Source organism: Nannospalax galili, unplaced genomic scaffold, assembly GCF_000622305.1.
Source record: "Nannospalax galili isolate Female #2095 unplaced genomic scaffold, S.galili_v1.0 scaffold235, whole genome shotgun sequence".
Taxonomy (NCBI): Eukaryota; Metazoa; Chordata; class Mammalia; order Rodentia; family Spalacidae; genus Nannospalax; species Nannospalax galili.
The window spans coordinates 1,563,183-1,584,161 of NW_008338118.1; positions in this window are offsets into that span (position 1 = coordinate 1,563,183).

A 20,979-nucleotide genomic window follows, 5' to 3' on the forward strand; every position below is an offset into this window, starting at 1 on the left:
GTTGTACTGTCTTATGTTGTGATATTGTTAATATCATATCTTGGGGACAAGAATTGGAAAGGTTATGGTTTAATAGTGATGTGTTTGTGTGTCAAGTTGACAAGGGGTCAATTGTGCTGGATAGCTTTAGTGTCAACTTGACACACCTGGGTTGAGGGAGCCTCAGTTGGGGAATTGCCTTCATTGGACTGGCCTGTGGTCATATCCATGGGGCACCTTCTTGATTGTTGAGTGATGTGGGAGGGCCCAGCCCACTGTGGGTGGTGCCACCCCTGGGCAGGTGGGCCTGTGTTGCATATGAAAGCAGACTGAGTAGGGGCCAGAAGAGCAAGCCAGTAAGCAGTGTTCCTCCATGGACTGTGGTCCAGCTCCTGCCTCCAGGTTCCTGCCCTGAGTTCCTCCCTTGGGCTCCCTGATGAACTGTTGAACTGTGACCCGGGATATGTAAGCTAAATAAACCCTTTCCTCTCCAAGTTGGTACTGGTCAGAGTATTTTGTCACAGCAATGAAGTAACAAACTAGGACAGCCTCATAAATAAATTCTGTACCTTCACGTAAATTATTAAATTTTTCATTATCTTCAGTCAAATTTAATCTCAGGACATCTTTCTCACGTCATTCAGAGCACTGCTAAGCTTTTCTCTGCTATCTTCCATTACCACACTGACTGCAAACAGGAATTTCAGATTCTAACTGCCTTTGAGTTGGTGGGAAGAAATACTGATGGCAGACCAGTCAGTGGACATGAGAAGACTTGCTGAGGTTCCTGCTCTATTTACTTTAAGGTACAGCATCTCGGCAGAGGTAAAAGGGACTCAGGGAAAAGCTGCTGAGCATGTCTCATCATGGCTCTGTAATGTGGTGTGCTACTTTCAGGGACAGTGTCTCATGTACAGGGGCCTTGCTGAATGTGAGCGGCCCGACATCTTTTATGCCACTTGCCTTCAGCATAGGCTTTGCTTTTTTCCCCTCAGCCTATACTGCCTTTTTAGATCGAATTGCTTATCAGTGAAACTAGACCTTTGTGTGTTGGGGAGAATTGTAGAGGTAGGATAAAGGCAAGAACAGAATCAGTATCCAGACACATTCTTGAGTTTAATTTCTAACCCTAGCACTGAGTAGAGTTGGCTTCACATCTTTTTGCAAAGCATAAATTAACAGAACAAGAAATCTTTTATGAGATAGTAGATTCCAAAATTTAAAGTTTTAATTTCATAATTTCAGATGCTGTTCTTCAGTTAGATCCTTCCCTCAATTAGTATGTAGGCATTTGTTGTGTACAGGTATCAGCAGGAAAAATTTGGAAAGAAATTCTTCTCAATTCAATTCTAATTTCTCCTCATTTCAAAGACAAAGGAAAATATTAAAGCAAATCTAAAATTTTGACTATCAATTATTGTTTATATTAAAAATATTTGAGCACATGTTCTGGGAAAGTGTTTAATTTTCATAATCATAAATGATTTTGCGCTAGTGACTAAATTATTTTGTCACTGTGATAAAATTCCCCAGAAAAATCCTCATTGGTAGGAAAGACTTCTGTTGGTTTCTAGGTTTAGAGTTTTCAGCTCCTGAAATAGGTCTGTTACTCTTACGTAAGTGGTAAGGCAGCTTCTTATCCTGGCTGAAGGACGGTAAAGGAAAATTGCTCACCTCACCTCAGTCAGGAAGTAGAATGAGTTAGGAAGGGTTTATGAACAAGACAACATTCTCCTCCACCCTAGTTTACTTTAAATATATCAAATATACATCACCTCCTAATAATACCTCAATCAGCTATAATCTTATCAATGGGTTAATCCATTGATGAAGTTTGTACCCTCATGATCTGATTATGTTTCATTAGGTACCAGACATTCTATACCTAAGCAATAACAGATTTTTTTTTATCTTAATGAATTATTTCTCGGAATTGGGTGTGTATGACTTCTCATAAATTTATGTCCTTACTCCAATGATTTTAGAGCTGCTGTTAATTTTACGTGACAGTAATTCTTCCTTAAAGTTTCTCATTTAAATGTGACTGCCATCAAGCTGTTATGTCAGATAAACACAATAAAAATTCTCTATTCACGAGAAAGTTGCAGCAATTCTTTCTGTCAAGTGGTATGGAATGAGGAAATAAGAATTCCTAAATTTAGTAACTGTTGGAGTAGGTATTTAGCCTAAGTTTATCTAACTCCAAATTTTTATTGCTTCAGTAACGATTGCCTGCTAAATAGTCTTTAAGTACTTGGATCAATGCTTACTTTATAAACCTGCTTTGTGCATATTCAAACGATATAAAATGATTGAGAAATATTGCATCTAATGGACTATAAATATTGTCTATTCCAAACTTTGTTTTGCTTAAAAGGAAATTGATTCAAATAATAAAATGCTAGCTCATGGTCTTGAAGTGTGCTACTGAAAGAAGCAATACAAATCTCCTATTATTAATCATCTTCTAATTTTGCTTCTACCAAATATTTTTAGAAGACCTATTCTAAGCCATTTCTATCTTGCACACTGAAAATCTATCAGGGACCCTTATTGGTTCCTGTAGAGTTCTTAGGGATTGTTGGAATTCCTAAATGGAAAATGTAGGAGTGGTTTGATAGAGGAGCTCAGGAGCCTGAGATTTGTTATTTGGATTCCACCCAGATCATATAGGGAAGTCCTAAATGTTTGAGTACCAAAATATATAATTGATCCTAAAATTGGGAAACAGGTAATAGTGAGGATTTGGAACAGAAGGATCACATAGTAAAAAGCTTACTGACAGCATTGCTTCTCTTAGATTCTCATCAAGATTTGGTACTAAGGTTATAGTGGAACTTGGAACTCAAGATATAATGGAACTTTGCAAAGTGACCCTGAAACAACTTTTTGCTGTTTGATCTATGAGCAAGTCTCTTTTATGGGTATTGTATTATTTTTAGAGTAGAGAGACTCGGTAAGTTGGATTTTATAATTTAGGGCAAGTTGGTTTTTAGATAGAAGTAGAATTTTATGAAAGTCGTAGAAACTCCTCAGGGATAAGAAATATAATGGAGGAGCTCTTGGGAAAATAAAATTAGATTATGTGTTTAAACCAGAAGTTAAAAAGCTTGCTAAGAGTTAGATGATTTTCATAGAGTATAAGTCAAACAATGAAAATATTCTGCACTGAAAGTGCAAGTTAATGTTTAAATACAGTACAATATAAATAAATAGGAGAATGACTCCTACTTAGGAAGCTTGTTTAAATAGTATATTCAAATACAATTGGATACAGGATGTTTTCCTTAAAGCTATGGACCAACTTAATCAAGTTTTCATTTTTATTTGGAATCATTAGGGTAAATATTGTAGACATTTATTTTACCTCTTACATATAGAGAAATACAAAAATATAAAAACCAAAACATGTATACATGTGAGAGAGTGGATGACAGGGATAGAAAAGAGTAATCCTTTGAAATGTTGGCACTTTCTCAGACTGCCAATGAGAGAGAAAAGAAAGAGAAGTAAACTAATAAATATTATATTCCTGTAATGGAAGAAAAATAATGTCTATCAATTTAGAAATAGTAAAAATGTCATTTTTCTTTGTTGAGATGGAATTTGGAAGCTGATCATGCATAGAAGGATGTATTAAATATATACTATATTTTAAATTTACTCTGGTAATAGTCCTATGTTCAGTTTATATAATTCAGAAACAGAAAAAAAAAATACTAACCACAGAATAAATCATGATTTTCAGACTCTAAAGTAGTGACTAGAACACTTTGAAATATTTTCTTTCCATTTTCTCTGCATTTTCATATGGGTGGCATAGCAATGCCCACACTTGATAGACTTTAAGGATTAAGCTAATCTGCTACATTTTGATTGTAAAAATCAAAGTAGAAGGTGAAGCTAAAGTCATAGAAAAAAAAGGTTCAAACAAGCAAGGCACACATGAAAGAGTTAGAAAGAGGTAACATACCAACTATATGAAGCAGAAAGTAATCTAAGACAACCCCAATACGTTCAAATAATACTTTGGTATTTCTTAGTTTTACTCGTTATTCAAAATGATGTTTGCTAAACTTCATCCTGTCCAGTAGTGATTTTAAAAGGGATCTATGACTGTCAAAACTGCTTCCTGTACTTTGGTCTTTGATCATAAATAATTCTTTCAAGTAAGTTATATTTTTTGCTTATAAGAAGCAATGTGTCATAATTGCATAAAGTAGGGTAACATCTACAGAAATCCCCCACACTGCCTGTAAGACACACCCATCTGTAAGACACACATATCTCCACTGCAACTGTGGAAGAAGATATTTATGAGAAATATTCCTCTCAAATTATTAACTAAAAGATATTGAACATACCCCTCCCCAAAGCATGAATTTTCTAGAGCTTATTGGAAAGCTGCATTTAAAGACAACAAAGTATATATCCCATCGTAGTATTTGGGCCTCACAACCCACAGGGTAGAGCCTGTTTTCTCAAGTTCTTTTTCACAAGGCCCTCTCAGGTACTAATGGGAAAGGTCAGGGGCCAAAGTAGGAGGTAGGGGGTGACTCCTGGCAGCACAGGTGAAGAGGAGCAGTGGTTAATGAAGAACAAAGAGAGGGTCTTCTTTTTTTAGTATACAAGCTTTACAACTGTAAAGATAAGCCTTACCCTACTGGGCATAAAATCTTCTTGGCCCAAATGGGCAAAGAATCATTGTTTCTGGAAAAACTAGGGGTAAAATCTTTGTGGCAGGAGATTCTTGACCAAGGATAACCATAAATGCATATAAGGTTGAGCGCCCCCCCAATAAAAAGGATCAAACACCTGTTCTTTGCTCAGAACCTGTCTAAGGCTGAGTCTGGACTAAGCTAAAGAAGCAGCCTATCTATTGTCTTGAAAAATCTAGCACTTGTAACAAGTGACAGCTGCCTACCATTTTCTGAGATTCTAGAGAACGTGAAAGATCTCCCTTGTAGCAAGGGAGCTGGAAAAGCTGTGAGGGAAGCAGAGAAACTAAAGCCTTTGGGATAATAGTAAGGGATCAGTCAGTTGCCAGAATACAGAGAAGTCTGTCACATCCTGGACATGAGAACAGCCATACAAAATACAAACACTAACTGATAAATCTCAAACAAATTAGGTAAAGGAAAGAAATCAAGTGAAAAAAGATTATATGTTTTTTATTGTATTTTCATGACATTTTGGAAAAGTAAATTACAAACATCAGAGCCATTTTCACCAGTGGTTGAAAGCAATTAAATGAATTTAAAAGATGTCAACAAACTTTCTAATATGATGCAAATATTCTAAATCTTCATTGCTAAGATCTTTATAAGACTGTACACATGCAAATGACTTTAATCCGTACAAAGAAAGAGTGATAGCATGATTACCGAAAATATAACACAGGTGGGATTTAAGATATATTTCCAAATCTGTAATTAGTGGTTTATCTAAAAAGTAAAAGACAACAAATTCATTTATTCATATGGTGGATTTTTGGAGTAAAGGTGTTTACTATTGTTGTAAAAAGAGCCTGTTAATGCTATTTCCTCAACTTCATTCTTTAGGTAATTATTCTTTGTGAAATATTTGGCTATCCTCAGAAAACAGTATTATCCTTTATTATGCTAGTCTGTGTCAATTGGACAGTGGCTATTCACTGAAAATTATGCCATACTGCTCTTGATTTATTCGTTTTTATATGTATGTTTTTGTTTACTTTTATATAAATAAATACAAAATTTAACTTGAAATTTTACCTATAATTAATTCATCCCTAGTCATCAAGGAAATGCAAATTAATTATTACCTTGAAATACTACATCAACACAGTCAGAATGACTATCATCAAGAATTCCAACTGCTGGTGGGAGTGCAAATTAGTATAACCATTATGGAAATCAGCTTCAAAGTTCTTCAAAAAATTAAATACTATCACATGACCCAACTATTTTGCTCCTGGGTATATACCCAGGGAAATCCACACCTAACTGTAGAGGCAATTGCACCTCATGTTTGTTGCTGCTTTATAGCAAAAAATGGAACCAACCTAGTTGTACATCAACAGATGAATAGATAATGAAAACCTGGTATATATATTTATATAGTGGAATACTATTCAGCTCTATAGAAAAATGAAATCACAAAATAAAATTTTCAGCAAAATGGATGACCCTGGATGGATAATAGTAAGCAAGGTCACTGAATCTCAGAAAGAAGGAAAGAAAAAATAGCATGTCTTCTCTTGTAGGTGGAAAACAACGTTTTTATCTCTATAAAGAATTAATAATATATCTACCCAATATAGGTTATTTTAGCACATTGATTGTTCTGAATTAATAATTTTTTTATTATTTTTGTTTTATGTGTATGCGTGTATTGTCTGCATGTAGGTAAGTGCAGCTAAACCTGCAATTTGTGAAAGGAAAATGCCTGCGAGGTTTTCTATTCCTAGAAATACCTAGGAAAGCTGCTGGTGATGTGGATGAAGCTGACCAGAGTCCACAGAAGCTTAGTAGCCCAACTTTGTAGTGTTATTCACCTGGTACTGGCTTTAAAGGTTTGAAAGATGCAAGAATGAAAGGGTCATGGATGGTTCATCTTCTGTTTCAGAGAGCCTCTGAGGACAGAAAGCACCCATGTCACTGCACAAAAAAGGCCCTGATAGGCCATTGTGTGAAGCTGTGAAGGTGAAGCCTGGCTGATAGTGGAGACACCCAAGAAGATGTTGGAGATGCTAGAGTGCTGAGACATCTGCCAAGAACTGAATACAGGGAGTGGTACCAGCACAAGGGAGATATATGCTGCATACAGCAAAGCTGGAGGGGCTGAGCCATCTAAGCCCTTTGGAAGTAAAGTTCAGAAGTTGGATATGGAGCTACTGTATTTGGTGTTTTCCCTACTGATTTTCAATCTTGTTTTGTCTAATATGTTCCCACTATGCTCCCATTTCTCTCTTTTGGAATGGGAATGTGTATTTGGTCCCCCTGTATGTTAGAAGTAATTTGACTTTTGATTTTACAGGACTTACAGTTAAAAGAATGCCTTGAGTCTCAGAAGATACTTTGAACTCTAAACTTTTGAACAGTATTGAAACTGGTAAAGCCTATGGGGACTTTTGAAAGTGGACTGAATATATTTTGCATTTTATATGGTCATGAGCCTATGGGGCCAGGGAGTGAAATGTAGTGATTTGAGTGAGAATCTTCCCCATAGGCTCCAAGTATTTGGACATTTTGTCCCCAGTTAATGGTGCTGTTTGGGGAGGTCTTAGAAGGTATGGCCTTGTTGGAGGAAGCTCATCACTGGAGACAGGCTTAGAGAAATCTTAAGCCTTTCCAGATTTCCAGTACCTATCAGCTTCCTGTGTCTGCTTCAAGATGTGAGCACTTGGTTTCTATTCTACTCAACTTCTTCTACCATGCCTCCCTGAAATGATGGACACTGAATCCTGGAACTGTAAGTGCAAATAAACTCTTTCTTTTGTAAGTTGATTTGTTGCTGTTTTATCTTAGCAACAGAAAAGTAACTAAAACAGAACCTTTTCTTCCTGGTCAAATATCTATCTAATTAACTATACCTACCAAAGTCTTTATGTTTGATCATATTCACAATTTGTTCTTTGTCCAATTTGGTTTATAGGTCTTTAACTGTTTGGGTTTTTTTTTGTTATTGTTCTATGTTTTTGATGAAGGGTATGTCAAATTCTTATGAAGTCTCTTCTGCCACATTAAAAATTGTGATAAATAAAAGTTTGTGCTCTTCTGGAACTGACCTGTCTTCATGTCAATTTAATTCTAAGATCAAGTTAGAAAAATCACTAAAAATGAAAACAGAAAATTTTTCTCCATTAATTCTATGTTAAGCCACAAACATAAAAAGTGTTGGTTATATCATAGGTATAGTTATGTAAATTTAATCATGATTAGATCATATGAATCATATAAGGAAGCATATGATTGTTAATTTGATATGTCACCTTGAGTAGGTAAAAGATGCTAAGAGAGTCTGATGTATTAAAGAGGATGTGCTTGAAAGAGAATAACATTTGAATCAATAGACTGAGTAACATCTGCATTGATCAATGTAAGTGAGTTTCACTCAGCTATTGAGGTCCAGACCAAAAGATGAAGGAAAGTAGCATCAGTCAATTAGTCAATCAATCCATCAATTAATCAATCAACGAATCAACCAATATATTTATTTTAAATATGTCAAATGCACAGACACACATACACATACACACACACATACACACACACACACAGTTGATTCTATTTCTCTAGAGAAACATAGCCCAAGAAATGTAATGCAAGTATGGTCTTGCGTTATACAAAAATTTTTAAATGAGGCTCCAAAGTACTATTCTAAGGACTATTATTAGTAAACTTGGGTTAATAAAAATATATTACCAAAAGACACACCAAATGAGTAGAAAGGAAAGCTATAGCACGGTAGAAGATATTTGCCATCAATACATTTCAAGTAATTCATTTTCCTAATATTTAAACAACTTTTTCTTTAAATGTGTATTTTTATTGAATTTTTTTGGTCTTTTTGAGACAGGGTCTCCCTGTAACCCCAGCTGTCCTGGAACTCACTATGTAGACCAGGCTGGCCTTGAACTCACAGAGATCCATCTGCTTCTGCTTCCTGAGTGCTGGGATTAAAGGCATGTGCCACCACGCCCGGCTTTATTGAATTTTTGTAGATTTCGTACAATGCATCATAACCATATTTAGACCTCTCCACTATCTGTGTCTCCTACTGAGTCTTGTTTGTGTCCCTTGGTTTGAGTTCATCCACTGGGGTCCAGTCAGCCTATCTAGAGTCACTCCATTAAAGAAGATCAGCTCTCCTAACCCAACTGTAATCAGCTATCAATAGTCCCTTGGCTAAGGTTGGGGCCTGTTGCCAATTTCCCAAGTTTTATGGTGGGTTTTTGTCTGAATGAGTTTGCATGGGTATTTTGTATACTATCACCATTGCCATAAATTCATATGAGCAAGTTTCCAGAGGTCTGGAAGACTCTGTTTCCTTATAATCGTGTACCAATCCTGGCTCTTACAATCTGATCCCTGAGCCATGGGTGGTTGAGGTTTAATAGGAGTCCTGTCCGTGAACCTACTCTCTACAGTCTCCTATTCTCTACATTTTGGCAATTCATGGCCTTCTGTGTGCATTGCCTTTTGTTACATGGAAAGTTTTAGTGGTGAAAGTTGAGAGATGCATTAGCATTCTCTCTACCCCCGTTTCTGTGAGTTTTAGGAGGTGTAGAGTTTCCATTGTAGATGGAAAGTTAGGGCTGGACATCTAACAGACTCTTAGCCTCTTTGTGTGACCAGTTGTAGAATTTTGTAAGAGTCTCCATCTGTTACAAAAAGAAGCTTCTTTGATGAGTGGTGAGTGGTATACTTGTATTTAAACATAAGGATCAATATTTAGTATACAATAAGAAATTATATTTGTCTAGGGATGTGACAGAAGTAGGGTTATCTCTAGAACCTCTCCCGCTATGTGTATTTGGCTATGTTTTCAGTGCTACACATGAGTTCCCTCCTGGTGAGTGGGCTTTAAATCCAATTAGATTGCTGTAGACTACCCCTAAGACAAAAGTGCCACTCTTGCACTGAGTTTGTTATGTTGGTCATTGCTGTGATAACAACTCTTAAAATGCAACTTGAGGAATACCAAACAGTCCAGTTTTTCAAATGGACAACATTTTTGTTCAGACACTTCAAAGTGAAAGAAGTATCCAAAATCTATTGCTGAAATTTTACTTCCCAGGATATGGAACAATTTGAAACACAGAAAGAAATGCTTTGATCATCATAAGATCAAATAGTTCATCTACACACTAAGCAAGAAATAATATTTGTGATGTTAGATAATCTATCATTCATTAATTATTTGTAAGTATAAAACTTTCATTTACTAAAGGTCAGAAGTTTTATTGTTCTACTTTTTTTTTTTTTTTTTTTTTTTTTTTTTACCTTCTTCCATTAGAACAGAGCAAGACTTTTTACAAGCCAGACTGGTTTGACATCGTGGAGTCTGAAGTCAAGTTTATTGTTCTACTTTTAATTAAAGGAGGTCCATCTTTTGAACTACTCTATAAATATATAGTCTTGAAGTTGAGAAAAGGAAAATGGATATGCTTCAACAATAAATAGTTCCTATTCAAAGCTGTCTAGAGGATCTCAGTGGTGGAGTGCTTGCTTACATTTGTCAGGCCTTGAGTTCAACCCCCAGTGTCACAAAAACAATGTAGTCAGAGGAGGTTTTCATTTCCTCTACATGGTAATTAAAAGTATATAGAAATGAAATAATGTAAAAACCTTGTTAATGAATGCATAGTAAATGTGAGAAACAGCTATGCCTGCTCGCTTTTCTGTGCCTCCAGCCTCACTGCCAATTCTACCCTACTGCATCCTCCCTGACATGAAAGCTGGACTGACTACATGGAGCAAAACCAGAATCAAAGGGATGATAGTCAAGGATGTTGCTTTTGAACTGAAATAGGATTTGAAAAGTGCTGCTATTTACCAAGGCTCTGTTATATATAAAACTTGCACCTATTTTCCCTGCGAGTCCCCTTGGAACACAGCAGGGTATATCTCTGAACTGCTGTAAAACCAAGAAAGCACTAGAACATCAGTGAATTACCAGTTCAAGCTCTGTTGTAATGACAATTCCAGATTATTCCAAGTTATTCTTTCACACAGTGCACATTCTGATGAAACTGATTTACATGTTTCTGTATAATGTAGACAAATATAGATAATTAATCAGGTGTTTCATTGAGTCACCATAGAACAAAGCATCTCTCCTCTACTTTGGGACTGAATTTGGGGATATGGCTAGATTATTTCGTATTCCTTTCCAGGTATAGAAGCCAAAATCCAGTGGATCTCCACAGCATAGCAGAACAACACTGTATTTGTGAAACCACATCAATGAATTCTGTTAGCTTTTAATAATAATGGGGAGCTCTTGTAATATCTCCCATCATTCAACATAAGAATAATATTTTGAGTAGCATGATATATTCAATATATTCAATACCTGAATGAGTGATGGAATTGTGGAATTGTCACTGCTAGAAAAATGATAGACAAACGAAATACATGAGTTAACCCAAACCTAGGAAAACGAATGCCAGATGTTCTCTCTTATGTGTTAATCCTAGTTCTGAATCTGTAGAAGTGAGTTTATAACCAGAAGAATCCTCAGAAGCAGGAAGGTAAAACGGGATCATGGGGGAAGGGAGGAAGAAGCCCTAGAACAGGGGATAGCAGGACATAGGTGGTATAAAGGGGAAAATGGGAATAATGCAGGTGGGGCTTTAACTGGGAAAAGCAAGAGGGAGGGTAATAAAGAAGGAGAGTGAGAACAGAGAACTAAATACTAAAAATGTCTGAAGAAGCCAGGGGTCAGGGCTGGAGAGATGGCTTAGCAGTTAAACATATGTATGTTTGTGCCTGTATATTAATATTTTATTATTTAGTCATACATAAGGAAAACCATTTAATTAATTTATTACATTTTTAATATTATTCAGTATTTCTTTAGAACATGTATGATTTTTTTTAAGTTTTGTCTTTTTTCCAAAAAGATTATTCCCCATGGATTTAACACTTGATACCACAGTATATCAGAGAAGAGTTCTGGCTCACAAAAAATTTCCTGTGTGGCCTTTTTTCATCAATCTTGCTCTCCTTCCTCAAGTTTTCTACCTATAGTTTTGTCTTTTCCAGAATTTTACATAAGTGGACTCCTATAATATATAGTGTTTTGGCTCTGAGTTCTTTCATTTACAAAATGAATTTGATACCATTCATGTTGTTAGGTGAATCAACAGCTTCTTTTTATTGTTGTATATTAATAACTCCTTGCATTCATGAAGCACAGTTGATCAATACAATTGATGAAGAGTACCCTGTCTCTGGTTTTGGTTGATTATGAGTTAAGTTTCTATACGCTTTTGTGTATGAGTTATTTCAGAACAATTGTACCATGAATGAGATTGCTACAGTTTTAAGACAGTTTTCAAAAGAGGGAATACAAATAGCCAATAAGCTTATGAAAAATATTCAATATTCAACACATGAAAAATTCCAATTAAAATTACATTGAGATTCCTTCTAACCTCAATCAGAATGGCAGTCATTAAGAAAATAGACAACGCATGCTAGTGAAGATGTTAACAATAAGGAACTCTTACACAGTGCTGTGGGTAGGATGTAAACTAGTCAGCTACTTCAGTCACTATAGAAATCAACATGGAGGCTTCTCAACTATAAATATATCTACTATATGACCCAGTCTCCAATCTTGTATATTTTCCAAAAATACTCCAAATTCACATATCATGAAAATTATTGCCCATAATGTTTATTACAGTACTATCCCAGTGGTTGAGCTTTGGAACCACCCTAGGTGTTCAACAACAGTTATTAAGAAAGTGTTGAACCTATACACGATAGAAATATTTTTCAGACACAACATACAATGAAGTTATGTTGTTTACAGGACAATGAATGCAAATGGAGATAGTCATATTAAGTCAATTAAGTCAGTTTCAGAAAGACAAATATTATGCTTTCGTTTGAAGTTTGCAAATCGTATAAATATACATAAAGTCGTAATATAATACATATCATATGAAATGGAAGCAGAGCTGTCTAGGGTGGCAATGGGGATTAATTACAATGAAGTTATGTTGTTTACAGGACAATGAATGCAAATGGAGATAGTCATATTAAGTCAATTAAGTCAGTTTCAGAAAGACAAATATTATGCTTTCGTTTGAAGTTTGCAAATCGTATAAATATACATAAAGTCGTAATATAATACATATCATATGAAATGGAAGCAGAGCTGTCTAGGGTGGCAATGGGGATTAATGAAAAGGGAGAGAGAAAAAGGACTAGGAAAGGAAGGGAATATTCCCAAATATATATGTATATATATATAATATTTACATGAAAATGTATATCTATCTATCTATCTATCTATCTATCTATCTATGTTTATGTGAAAATGTCCTTATGCAACACAGTTCCATGTACAATGAATATCCATAATGAAAAAAAGTTTAAAGATTGCTTCTGCTTCTAAAATGTATATTTATGTTTTATTCCTCATTTTGTATTTTAACAATGAATAATAATTTATTCCCTCCTGCCAGCACTGAAGAGTATGCTTAGTTTGGTTTTTATAATTCTATTACATATGTAGTTGGACCTCTTTGTGATTTTGTCTTACATTTAATTACAGTGATGTGGAATATTTAATTTTCATGTCCTTGGTTGCTGTTTAAATGTCTTCTATCGGTGAAGTATCTGTTTGGATCTCTTTCTTGTTTTTATATAATAATTATTCATTTTAAAGATTTCTTTATATATTGAACATATGGCTCAGAAAATACATGCAATTTTCAAATATTTCCCTAGAGAGTAGCTGACCTTTTTGACTGTTAATAGCATCTTTCATTGGGCAAATATTTATTTATTTATTTATTTATTCATTTATTTATTTTGTCTTTTTGAGACAGGGTCTCCCTGTAGATCCAGCTAGCCTGGATTCACTATGGAGATCAGGCTGGCCTCAAACTCAGAGATCTGCCTGCCTCTGCCTCCCGAGTGCTGGGATTAAAGGCATCCGCCACTACGCCCGGCCTTGGGCAAATATTTTAATTTAACAAAGTATAGTTTATCAATTTTTCTTTTATAGTTCACACAATTAATTTATTCCACCAAAGCTCATTGCAATCCCAAAAGTCATCCAACTTTGTTTCATAGATCTCAGATTCACATGACTTCATAATTCTGCAAATTGTGTCTAAGAATGTCTGTATCATGGCTGTCTTGGGAAGAAAATTGCCATTTGTTTAAAGCACAAAAGTCAAAATTTCATGACTTTAGGAAAATATTTAGTGGCTAGACAATTGAACAGTTTTATTATTTATTTATTTACTTATTTATTTGTTTATTTTAGTGTTCTTTTTTATTGATATTTTTGGTGTATTTCATACAGAACATCCCAAACAATCTTAATCACCTTTATACCCCCATCCCAAATATCACCCTCCCATAGCCCACTCCCACTAGAGTTGCATTTCAGTTATCAATATAAACATGTAATTTTTTTTTTGTTTTTCCATTGCTTTTAGAGTGTTCTACAGCAACTTAAATGAGGGTATTAATCACCTAAGAAATAACTGGTAGAGCTTTGCAGAGCCTGACAAGTTTACTTTTTAAAGTGTGCTAATAATTCTTATAATGGTGAATTAATTTACTAACAGTGCCAAAGTAGTACTTAGTGATGTGCACATGGTGGAAATATCCATATGTTAATTTCTCCAATCAATTAAATTTACCCTCAGAGTTACTTTTAAAGCTGCCAGATTGATATTGATGGTCAGTTCCCTCTATCTAATATACAATCTTAAACTTAACCTTGAAATGTTCATAGAAAGCTGTTCCAATAAAGACAGAAGTTTTTTAAAAAGAAAAATCAACTTGGGTTTGGCTTGAAGCTCGAGAGGCAGTAAAATTGTTTCTTTGATTGTAATCATGTATCAGTTCCTCTGTTTGAAGAGGTCAGGTGCATTTGTTTTATCATATTAACACAGCCTGCCACATAGCATGTACTTCCCTTGTATTTAACTTTTAGTTTTGATTTCAAGGCAATCTCAAGTATATAATATGTACTTTCAGAATTTTATTACAGACAGCTCCTGTGTGTTAGAAACACTATAGAAAAAAGAATTAATATGTATTTTTATGTGCTGATTTTTATTCCATTACTCTGTGAAGTCAAATATGACCCCAAGTCTGATCAGGCTTATTAATAGGAGCCTAGGTAACTTTCTTGCCTTTATGCCTCAATAGATATATTAGAAACATAAGCTAATACCTAAATAGCTCTCAGTGATGTGTGGGCCAATGTTCTTAATGTGTGGGCAATGTTCTTATCAATGAATTGTCATCTTGTTCAGTAAATAATCAAAATTCTTATTTAACTACATAATGCCCTTGCATTAAGGCCTTAACACAGTCCAAAAATTAGATTAACCTGTGCAGCATTATTCTTTAAGCTCTTTATTTGTACCTTCTTATAACTGAGATTGTAAGAGTTAAACTTTAACAGAACCAAATCCTGAGAAAAATTGGTATCCAAGTAACAGAGGAGGGGTGAAACAGAACACAGAATAAACAGAAAAGCTCCAGGGGGAAACTACTTTGTCCTCATCACAATTAGTTTCAGAAAAGTTCTGCTAAGCTGTTGAAATGTTAAAGCTAGCCCCTTAGCTTCGTTTCTTCAAGCACATGCAGAAAAACGTTTCCTTTATGTCTGTGTATTTCAGTGGAGCTCTTGGAAGTTGATAGAGATTTAGGAAACTATGGTCATACTATTAAATATGCAAGTGTACATATAAATAGACATCCACATGCATGTTTCTTTTCAAAACTTTCGAGTAAACAATTTGTTTTATGTTAGTGTCATACCAATTTTAATGTAGTTTTTCAAGAAGTTAATACACAACAGGTATTTACTTCCATGTTTTTGCACGTATTGACTTCTAATTTTTTTGTGTGATAAATATCACGGCGTCAATTTAGTAGATAATGTCATTTAGTAAAAAGTATGTTTTCCAATTTTTATTCCAGTCTGGCTTCAGATGTATCTAGCTACTGATCATTTTCCTAAGTCCAAAGAAGTAAAATGATTCACTAGGAAGTGATGTTAAGTATGCATAGATGCCCATTTTACAGGTTTAATGACCAAAAAAAAAAAAAAAAACTGTTCAAACAGTAGCAAACAACAGGATGATGTTGCTCAAGTGAGTGTGAAGAGAAGAAGGCAACAGCTGAGCTAGCTTAGCAACCACATGGTTGCCAGACACCTGGTAGGAACCATCATGGGCCCAAGTGTTTCCTTCCTCCTGAACAAGTTCATATGACCAAGTTCCCAGAGGCCTGAAAGATTCTGTTTCCTTATATTCATGTACCAACCCTCGCTCTTTCCAAGTTTCTGTCCCCTCTTCTGTAACAGTCTCTGAGCCATGGGTGGGTGAGGTTCTATATAGGAATCCCGTCCAGGGAACCATACTCTGCAGTCTCTTATTCTCTAAAATTCAGCCAGTTGTAGCCTTCTGTGTGCATCATACTCTGTCATTTGAGGGAAATCCAACAACCTTCTTTCTCTCGGTGTCTCCTTTGTTTTCTTTGTGGCGGCCACCAGAATTTCTGTTGGATGCTTAGGTAGAGTAACAAGTCCACGTGCCGCATTTGCCTAATGTAGAATTTTATCATCATATGTTTGGTTTCTCTCCAACGCACACTTTCTCATGTTTTACTGTATAGTTAGGGTAAAAATTAAAATAAAAATATTTCAATTCTAGATTTTTTTTTTTAGCTTAGCAATATTTTGTGTGTCTTTTTCTTTCACATTTTGCCATAAATAATCAGTGGTAGCCAGGTCATGAGTTTGCAAATTTATTTAGAAATCTTCTCAATATCAAAGCTTATCAGTTAGAAGTTTACTTTCCACAAAATATAGGAGCACATTCTAGCCAACTTCACCACCATTTTATAAAAGGAAATTTCATTTTTCTAGTTTCTAGCAGCATATCTCCCTTTTATATGTAAGATTTCATTAGAAGCATCTTTGGGATTCATGACTTAGCAACTGCCACTGAGATAATTTTAGGATTTTTCTATTATGCACCTTCAAGCTTATTTAGATGCTGTCCATTTCTTAAATTCTAAATCTGCTTTCATAATTTTTGGTATTTTCTAAAATACACAACTTCCTGTAATAAAATCTCTCTCTCTCTTTCTCTCTCTCTCTCCCTCCCTCTCTCTCTCCCCTCTCTCTCCCCTCCTTCTCTCCTTCCAGCCCCCCATAAACACACATACACACACACACACACACACACACACACACACACACGTACAGAAAGGCATAGAGAAAGCCAGAAGGAGTTATTTCTAAGAAACTGGCTGATTGGGTGGCAAGTCTAAAATATTTATATAAAGTCCCCAAGTTGGCAAGAAGGAAATTCAGGTGAGCCTTGATGAAAGTCAAATCTACTAGACAGGTAAGATGGAAATAGGCTGATTTTCTATTACAAGCTTTCAGCCAAATTTCTTCTCTTAGGAAAACACTCTGTTCTCATGACCTTTGGCTAACTAGATAAAGTCTATTCACATTATACAGGGAAAATACTCAAAGTCTACAGATTTAAATTTTTAATTGAAACTAAAATATATTTTCACAGGAACATCTTAATTTTTTATTATGAGTGTATTGTCTGCATGTATATAAGTGACCTCTTGCAATGCCCATGGAGCTCAGAAGAGGGTGTTGGATTCCCCTGGAACTGCAGTTACAGATGGTTGTTAGTTGCTATGTGGATGCTGGGAATCACACAGAACCTCTGAAAGAGCAGCCTTGCTCTTAACCACTGGCTGAGCCATCTCTCCGGCCAAATCTTTTTTCCTTAATTGAGTAGACCAAAGCATATGAGCTGAGAACTAGATTTGGATTACAACTGAATTTTACAAATTCAAAGTTGTGTGACTTTTGAAAATTCACTTGATATCCATATCATTTTTTTTTATTAAACACAGTTTCATTTTTTTTATTTATACTTTTATTTTTTTGAGACAAGATCTCACTATGTAACCATAGGTTGCCTGGAACTCAGTACATAGACCAGGCTGGCCAGAGATCCACCTGCCTCTGCCTCCCAAGTGCTGGGATTACAAGCACATACCACCACGCCCAGCAAGTCCACATAATTTTTTAATTAGAAATGGGTGAATATTAATATTTTATTATTAGATCATTTAAAAGGTTAAATTTGGTGCTGTGTCTAAACTTCAAGGAATGCAGACTCTACTAAAAATTTTGGTTCTATTTCTCTTATTTTGGATTCTGGGAATGAAATTATATATAGATATAGATAAATTACAAATCAGCTATTAAATATTGGGCTGGTTACTGCAATACCTATACATTCCAAATACATGTATATTGAATGTTACCATCTGAACTAATAAATGAAAATTAAATATTAAAATTTGAAGAGGCTGAGATTGATTTTTGGTAATTATGATGATTTGTCTTTTTTAAGTCATTGAATATGCAACCTGTTGATTAGTTAGCTTCTTATGTTATAGTTCAGGAAGTATTTGAAATGAAGGCTCTAGAGGTAGACATTTCCGAACCAATTATAAAATTAAAGGTAATATTAACCTCACTGTGGCTTGATACATGTCAGAAATCTTGAAAATTCCTTATCAAATTTCTACAGATGCTTTTGCATAGTAGACTTACTCTCATAGACAGAATTGTTTCATCCTTAACTCTTGCATTTGTTTTCAGATAGAAATTCTACTTAAGTGGCCTGAGGCTTATATGAAGTGGAATGCTATTAACTAAAAGACTCTTCAATCCTTTATAAAATTAGACCATATTTGCAGAAAACCCAGTGTGAATTTAATCAAAGTGTTGGTATGTTGCCAAGTAAATCAGTGATAAAAGGTCACCAGGGACTCAAAACTCATAATAGTCACCATCAATTAAATCAGCCAAGCCAAACAAAAACAGAGGGAGAAAAGCAGAACTAAGGTTTCTGAAAACAATACTTCTGAGCCCTCTATCCCAGAAATAGAATTTCTGCGGCCAGTCTTTGGAATTTACCCCAGATGGAAATACTACTCTTTCCATGATTATTTCAGAAACTGCTTTTCTAGGATTATTCATATTCTATTTGACAAGTTTGCCTAAAGCAAATGAAGAGGTGCAGGTTAAACTCAGGGATTCAGTCTGGAGATGATTGTTTCTGCTGCTTCTTAGACTGTTTCCTAGCCTGCGACCCAGGCAGGCTCTTTGTTCTTCCCTTCTTGTTCCTATCGGCCATCCAATCCATCTGACGATTGTCACTCCTGCTTTCAGAATCTATCTCAAATTAAATCCTTTTCAACATTTCCATTCTGTCACACTATTCCTGGCAACCAGGCTTCCACCATCCTGCATGTGATTTACAGGAATGACGTCCCAACTGGTTTCTTGGTTTCTAATCTTAACCCTCACAGTGCCCTTTTCATGTTAGAAGGAAATTCTCATGATTCTTTATGGTACCAAATCCGATGGTGGGACCCCAGCCCCTGCAGCTAGAGAGAAGCTCAAACCCGATTCATGGGGAAGCTCTAATGGCACCTTGGCCATTGGACCACAGCTTCTGATCCCTGGGCACTACGCTGGCTTCTCAGATCCCTAGGGCGGGGTCGAGGGGGGGTCACCTATCAAAACCAGCACCAATGGCACTGCAGCAGTCTGGGGCTTGGACATCAAGCCTGAAGAATTCTCAGACTTAAACCTGGCAGTGCAATTCCTTACCAACCTTTGGGAGCCACCCCAAGAAACTGGAATTGATGGCAGGCGAGGTGCTGCCCCGCAGTCTTGGGGTGTTTTACACGAATAGGGTTTAGGAGATCTCTGCCTGAGTCTGAGGGGAGTCCCTCTCCTGCCACTACCTCAGCTCTCACACTCCCCGAAAGGAAGACTCTGGAGTCATTCCTGAGATGCAGCACACAGCCTTTTTGGAACTGGACTCACCAGCGAGCTGACCAGCTCCACATTGCCAGCTGGTAAGACCTCTAATACATTCCTGCTAAGCGGGGCTTTGGCCATCAGCCCATCTTGTCACCTATCTTTTCCGGCCAGCACTAGCTGTGATGCTCACTTGGAACTAGTTTTGCTTCAGTTCCATGCCCACTGTTACTGGAAATGCCTATATCTCTCCTCTTGGAGGTCCTTACCTACCTTGCATGATGTCCTTGGGTCTGCAGGTTCCCCAGCACTAACATCCTCCTCCTATTACCCTGAGTGTAAGAGAGGTTTGGACCCACAGGCCTCCCCATTTTTCGTTCCCAAGTAGAGCAGTGCTGTGAACACATATGAAAAGGGGGACAATCCTCCTAAAGCCCTTCTGTCTTCAGGGGCCTACTCACAGGGTGCCCTTTTCCGGAGTCCCTAACTCACCACTCCATCCCCTCCTCGGAGAAATTAGACATGGAGGCTAGGGAGCGGAACCAGCCAGAGAGCCCTTTTCCTGGGCATGAGGTGGGGGAGGGAGAGTTGGGGTTCCCCCACCATTCCAAACTGCCCCCCTCACCATTCCTCCCTCCAAACTCTTGACAAAATCCAATCAGTATATGAGCCTCCTAGACCCCTTCCACCCACTGATGAATCTTTGGTAATAATTTTGGAAACTTAGAAAATACGTTCCCGTCCCTTCAATAAACAAAATTTAACGTCTTCAATGTCCCTTTCACTGTCTAGATGTTGTCTCTCTGAAATGTCACATAGATTTCTGCTTAAAGCCCATTGCTTTTCCTCTTGATTTCTGCTCTTCTGTTCCTTTACCTGCTTCCTTTCTTTCATAACACTTGCCATTGTATGAAACTGTTGTGTTTATGCATAGTCTACTTGTTTGTTGTCTCCTACAAAGAAAATAATCTCCCTAGTGTTAAGATTTGGGAAGTTTGTTTTTGTATGCCACCCAGGCTCTAAAATACACTGTAAGAACACTGAAAAAATAAGGAACGACAAATGAAGTTTTGTGGAAATCATAGATGATAAATAGGGATCATTAACCAGGGAATAATGCTGGTAAAATGAATCTAATAATCAAAACATACTTAAGAAGCACAGGATTGAATAAAAAGACACAGAAATCACCTATGTCATGGTACCAAAACATGCTAGACTCAGTAGCTGGAGAGTTGGCTTAGCCGTTAAAAGCACTGACTGCTCTTGCAGAGGACCTGTGTTCCATTCCCAGCACCCACATGGGTGGTTGCTAGCCCTCTTCTGACCTCTGTGGGCATTGCACAACATGAGTGCACTTACACACATGTAGGCAATACATTCATGCACATAAAATAAAAATAATAAATAAAAAAGAACATATATATATATATACTCTTT